At 39.5% G+C, this 6,273-nt stretch overlaps 1 protein-coding gene across 3 annotated transcripts in view; it reads right to left on the reverse strand.

The window, feature by feature from the left end:
- LOC107597799 (dimethylaniline monooxygenase [N-oxide-forming] 5-like) overlaps positions 1-5,298 on the reverse strand; it is a 22,593-nt gene extending 17,295 nt beyond the window's left edge. For 2 of the 3 annotated variants that reach the window (XM_016288988.1, XM_016288986.1), the window contains exons 1-2: positions 5,209-5,298; positions 4,593-4,760 (exon numbers count right to left, since the gene is read on the reverse strand). The gene's annotated coding sequence lies outside the window, so the exon portion shown is untranslated. Of the gene's footprint in view, positions 1-4,592; positions 4,764-5,208 lie in introns of all 3 variants that reach the window. The other variant, XM_016288987.1, reaches the window with a different exon arrangement.
- Positions 5,299-6,273: the final 975 nt, after the last annotated feature.

Below are 6,273 nucleotides of genomic sequence, written 5' to 3' on the forward strand. Positions count from 1 at the left end.
TTTCACAGAGCAAAGACTCCATATTAGGTGTTCAGACAGTGTGTGAGGTGACAGTTCTGAAGTGTGTGTGACTTCATATTTGCTTATAGAGTAGGAAGTGCAAAGGCCATTATTTTTATCTATGTATTTAAACTGATGTTTCTATAAGACTCAAAACTGGAGAAACAATAGTGTCTTTTTTAATTTTATTTTTTTATTTGGATGTATGCAACTTCTAACTGCCACAGTACACAGACTTCTGATTAGCTGTGCTGACAGAGTAGGAGGTACTTTGCAAGAAATAGCCTTTAGCAAAATAGCAAAAATGAGGAAATATTAAAACATCTTGGAGTGTTTTGTTGTGTATGAATGCATGCTACTTCAAACTGCCACAGTACACATACTTCACATTAGGTGTGCTGAAAAAGAAGGAGGAACTTTGGAAGAAATAGCCTTTTCTTTTAACTTATTTGGAATAATATTTCTATAGTTCATGTCTTTATTCACTGATCAGGCATAACACTATGACCACCCTCCTAATATTGTGTTGGTCCTGCTTTTGCTGCCAAAACAGCCCTGACCCATTGAGGCATGGACTCCACTAAACCCCTGAAGGTGTGCTGTGGTATCTGGTACCAAGATGTTAACAGCCGATCCTTTAATTCCTGTAAGTTGTCAGGTGGGGCCTCCATGGATCGGACTTGTTTGTTCAGCACATCCCACAGATGCTCGATTGGATTGAGATCTGGGAAATTTGGAGGCCAAGTCAACACCTCAAACTCGTTGTTGTGCTCAAACCATTCCTGAACCAATTTTGCTTTGTGGCAGGGCGCATTATCCTGCTGAAAGAGGCCACAGCCACCAGGTAATACCGTTTCCATGAAAGGGTGTACATGGTCTGCAGCAATGCTTAGGTAAGTGGTACATGTCAAAGTAACATCCACATGGATGGCAGGACCCAAAGTTTCCCAGCAGGACATTGCCCAAAGCATCATACTGGCTTTTTTCCATAGTGCATCCCAGTGCCATGTGTTCCCCAGGAAAGCGATACACACACACCCGGCCATCCACGTGATGTAAAAGAAAGCATGATTCATTAGACCAGGCCACCTTCTTCCATTGCTCCGTGGTCCAGTTCTGATGCTCACGTGCCCACTGTTGGCGCTTTCGGTGGTGGACAGGGGTCAGCATGGGCACCCTGACTGGTCTGCGGCTATGCAGCCCCATACGCAACAAACTGCGATGCACTGTGCATTCTGACACCTTTCCATCAAAATCAATATTAACTTCTTGAGCAATTTGAGATACAGTAGCTCGTCTGTTGGATCGGACCACACGGGCCAGCCTTCGCTCCCCATGTGCATGAATGAGCCTTGGCCGCCCATGACCCTGTCGCCGGTTCACCACTTTTCCTTCCTTGGACCACATTTGATAGATACTGACCACTACAGACTAGGAACACCCCACAAGAGCTGCTCTAACCCAGTCATCTAGCAATCACAATGTGGCCCTTGTCAAATCTGTAGCTTGCCCATTTTTCCTGCTTCTAACACATCAACTTTGAGGACAAAATGTTCACTTGCTGCCTAATACAGGTGCATCTCAATAAATTAGAATGTCGTGGCAAAGTTCATTTATTTCAGTAATTCAACTCAAATTGTGAAACTCGTGTATTAAATAAATTCAATGCACACAGACTGAAGTAATTTAAGTCTTTGGTTCTTTTAATTGTGACGATTTTGGCTCAAAATCTATCTCAACAAATTAGAATACTTCATAAGACCAATAAAAAAAAAACATTTTTAGTGAATTGTTGGCCTTCTGGAAAGTATGTTAATTTACTGTACATGTACTCAATACTTGGTAGGGGCTCCTTTTGCTTTAATTACTGCCTCAATTCGGCGTGGCATGGAGGTGATCAGTTTGTGGCACTGCTGAGGTGGTATGGAAGCCCAGGTTTCTTTGACAGTGGCCTTCAGCTCATCTGCATTTTTTGGTCTCTTGTTTCTCATTTTCCTCTTGACAATACCCCATAGATTCTCTATGGAGTTCAGGTCTGGTGAGTTTGCTGGCCAGTCAAGCACACCAACACCATGGTAATTTAACCAACTTTTGGTGCTTTTGACAGTGTGGGCAGGTGCCAAATCCTGCTGGAAAATGAAATCAGCATCTTCAAAAAGCTGGTCAGCAGAAGGAAGCATGAAGTGCTCCAAAAGTTCTTGGTAAACGGGTGCAGTGACGTTGATTTTCAAAAAACACAATGGACCAACACCAGCAGATGACATTGCACCCCAAATCATCACAGACTGTGGAAACTTAACACTGGACTTCAAGCAACTTGGGCTATGAGCTTCTCCACCCTTCCTCCAGACTCTAGGACCTTGGTTTCCAAATGAAATACAAAACTTGCTCTCATCTGAAAAGAGGACTTTGGACCACTGGGCAACAGTCCAGTTCTTCTTCTCCTTACCCCAGGTAAGATGCCTCTGACATTGTCTGTGGTTCAGGAGTGGCTTAACAAGAGGAATACGACAACTGTAGCCAAATTCCTTGACACGTCTGTGTGTGGTGGCTCTTGATGCCTTGACCCCAGCCTCAGTCCATTCCTTGTGAAGTTCACTCAAATTCTTGAATCGATTTTGCTTGACAATCCTCATAAGGCTGCGGTTCTCTCGGTTGGTTGTGCATCTTTTTCTTCCACACTTTTTCCTTCCACTCAACTTTCTGTTAACATGCTTGGATACAGCACTCTGTGAACAGCCAGCTTCTTTGGCAATGAATGTTTGTGGCTTACCCTCCTTGTGAAGGGTGTCAATGATTGTCTTCTGGACAACTGTCAGATCAGCAGTCTTCCCCATGATTGTGTAGCCTAGTGAACCAAACTGAGAGACCATTTTGAAGGCTCAGGAAACCTTTGCAGGTGTTTTGAGTTGATTAGCTGATTGGCATGTCACCATATTCTAATTTGTTGAGATAGTGAATTGGTGGGTTTTTGTGAAATGTGAGCCAAAATCATCACAATTAAAAGAACCAAAGACTTAAACTACTTCAGTCTGTGTGCACTGAATTTATTTAATAAACGAGTTTCACAATTTGAGTTGAATAACCGAAATAAATGAACTTTTCCATGACATTCTAATTTATCGAGATGCACCTGTATACTCAAAAAATTAATTGTCATCCTTTTCTCACCCTCATGTCATTACAAACCCTCATTTTATGACTTTCTTCCATCCATGAAACACAAAAGAAGATGACTGTTTTCCATTCATTGATGACGAACAGGGTTCGAAGCTTCAAATCTTCAAAAGGATGCAAAAGTGCTTCCAAAGTGTCATTAAACAACTCATGCTTTATTTCACGTCTTCTGACGCAATACAAGAGCTTTCTGTGATGAAAAGGTAAAAATTCAAGTAATTCAAGAAAATATTCACAAAAAATATTGTCTTTTGGTGCTTGAAAAACTAGCCATGTTTTCAAATGCTACTAAATGATCCAGATACAATGGTAAATAGTTCACTGGATGGGAATACTGTCAGTGAATAAGATAAATGTCAATCTTTTTTTCATGTAAAGCTCTCAAAATGGCTTCAGAAGACCCCGAATAAAGCTCACATCACTTTTTTTTTATTCTTTTATGACAACTTTTATCCAACAGTTATCCTTCATTGTAACCAAATACACAGGACTTTCTCCATCCTTCAGAATTCCTCCTTTTGAGTTCTACAGAAGAAGGTCATACAGGTATGGAAGCCCGTTTCCACTACTGAAAAAAGATAAATAAAGGCAATTGCAACTTTTTTTCTCACAATTCTGACTTTTTTTCCCCCCTCACAATTTCCTTCTGAAGGGTGTCAATGATTGTCTTCTGGACAACTGTCAGATCAGCAGTCTTCCCCATGATTGTGTAGTCTAGTGAACCAAACTGAGAGACCATTTTGAAGGCTCAGGAAACCTTTGCAGGTGTTTTGAGTTGATTAGCTGATTGGCATGTCACCATATTCTAATTTGTTGAGATATTGGTGGGTTTTTGTTAACTGTGAGCCAAAATCATCACACATCCCGTATAAGAACGAACCATTGGTTTATTCTACTTATAAGAAATGGGGTCTTTATAGCCCTCTAAAGCACCATATAGTCCCATATCTCAAAAACGCTGCTGTAAAATCGATTCGATATGAGGTGTGCATATAGTCTGGGCGTCTAAATGAAAAGCGCGTTCTCTCTGTGTTCCTACAATTACCGTAATCACGGTAATACGCGCGCACACTTTCAATCGCGGCTGGCTTGACCGCAGTAATATTTCACAATGGCACATTAACTTGTAGTTGCAATGATTTAAACTTTGACCCATTCAAATCAAAGGTTTTCGACTATCAAAATCAAACCAGTAGATTTCAAATACTGTTTGGTCGTCGCTAGTGCATGTCTATGTATTTGTGAAATCGACTTGCAAAAGCGCTGACAAGAAGAACATACAGAAACACAAATAAAGCATCCGATTTGGACAAACTGTCATCTTTAAGTAACCAACAAAGCCATGTTAGGTAAACACGTACGCCTGTATCAATCGGCAATGCAGTTGTTAATAAGTTTGTGGCGTGCCATCTTACCCAGTGAGAAACTAGTAATCGCAGAAGTTCAGATGTTGGTCTGTCGTGTCACTACGCCACACCCCCGCGTACACGTCCATGTAAGAGGGGCGGGGATTCATTGTCAGCACTCTTCTTCCTGGTGTTTAATGGCGGATGGCATACAACTCTTAGGAGCATTACCGCCACCTGCTGATCAGGAGTGTGTATCAGGACCGTACTCTTCACTAAATTCGATTATATAATCCCGTGTCCTTTCAATAACGCATTAAAAATGTTAAGATTTTATCCCCTGATTTATTCCCCAACATGTTCATCAAATTAAGTTTTTCTTTCTTTCCTTTCCGTATCTTGGACACTTCATTAGAACATGCTCTACATTTTCCTCCATATTACAATATTCCCATTTTCCAGTTTCACGTCTCCCCATTCTCTTCAAACTGCTATTAAGAGCAGTATGGCCAAATCTAAGCCTTGAGATGATAGTTTCCTCACGTCTATTTCTTCCTGTTACTCTGCACTTACCAACAATTCTTTGAATGCTATAAAACCATCTCCCTGTTCTTGCCTTTTGTTCAATATTTCTGCCATCTATTCTTCACATGTTGCTTGATTACACACTTCATTTCACTCTTACCATACTTTATCTGCATATCTATGTCTACTCTCTGTTGCTTCCTTCGCATATTCGTCTGCTCAGCAGTGTTGCCGACTCATGTTCAGGGGAAGTTGCTGAAGGAAGGTTGATTTGTTGCTAAGTTACGTTGTGACGGCATTGCGCGATGACGTCATTACGTAATCACGCTGCAAAATTGTGTCAAATCTCAGCAAAAACATATATATTTTATGTTAATTTAGATTTGCTCGTAGCAATATAAATGCATAATATAATAGTAAAATATAAATAAATATTTTTAAAATTAATTATCGAAAACGTACACATTTTCGAACGATTACAATTGAAGTTTTATACTTTAAAGCAGTTTATTAGTAGTTAGTTAAAATGAAGGAATTTTCTGGATTTATTTTTCCACAGGCTTTTGTACCTGCATTTTTAATTACGCGTTGTATTTTGTGTTTTCGGGTTATAACGGATAATGTCCTGGAAAGTTACTAGCACCTTTTCCATTTTTCTTACAGTGTACTAACTCATCAACAGTCACAGGTACAAGCTACTGACAAAGTGTCTCATAAATGAAAAATAACAGTATTCAATTATTATCACTGTTAAATTAAACAATTGCCAATAGCAGCTAACTTAATTCCTGTCACGTGTGTACTGCTAGGCATCTTTGGTTTCCTCTTTTTGTGTAATTTAAATAGTAAATTGTGCCTTTTTATCATTTGAGTCACTTATCAAAAGTTGCTAAAAGCTGCCAAATAAATGTAAAAAAAAAAAAAGCTAAATTTGTTGCTAGGTGCCTTTGGAAGAAAAAGTTGCTAGGGTAGGCTACTGACAAAGTGTCTCATAAATGAAAAATAACAGTATTCAATTATTATCACTGTTAAATTAAACAATTGCAAATAGCAGCTAACTTAATTCCTGTCCCGTGTGTACTGCTAGGCATCTTTGGTTTCCTCTTTTGTGTAATTTAAATAGTAAATTGTGCCTTTTTATCATTTGAGTCACTTATCAAAAGTTGCTAAAAGCTGCCAAATAAATGTAAAAAAAAAAAAAAGCTAAATTTGTTGCTAGGTGCCT

Source organism: Sinocyclocheilus grahami, unplaced genomic scaffold, assembly GCF_001515645.1.
Source record: "Sinocyclocheilus grahami isolate Dianchi unplaced genomic scaffold, SAMN03320097.WGS_v1.1 scaffold237.1, whole genome shotgun sequence".
In the NCBI taxonomy this organism is placed as follows: Eukaryota; Metazoa; Chordata; class Actinopteri; order Cypriniformes; family Cyprinidae; genus Sinocyclocheilus; species Sinocyclocheilus grahami.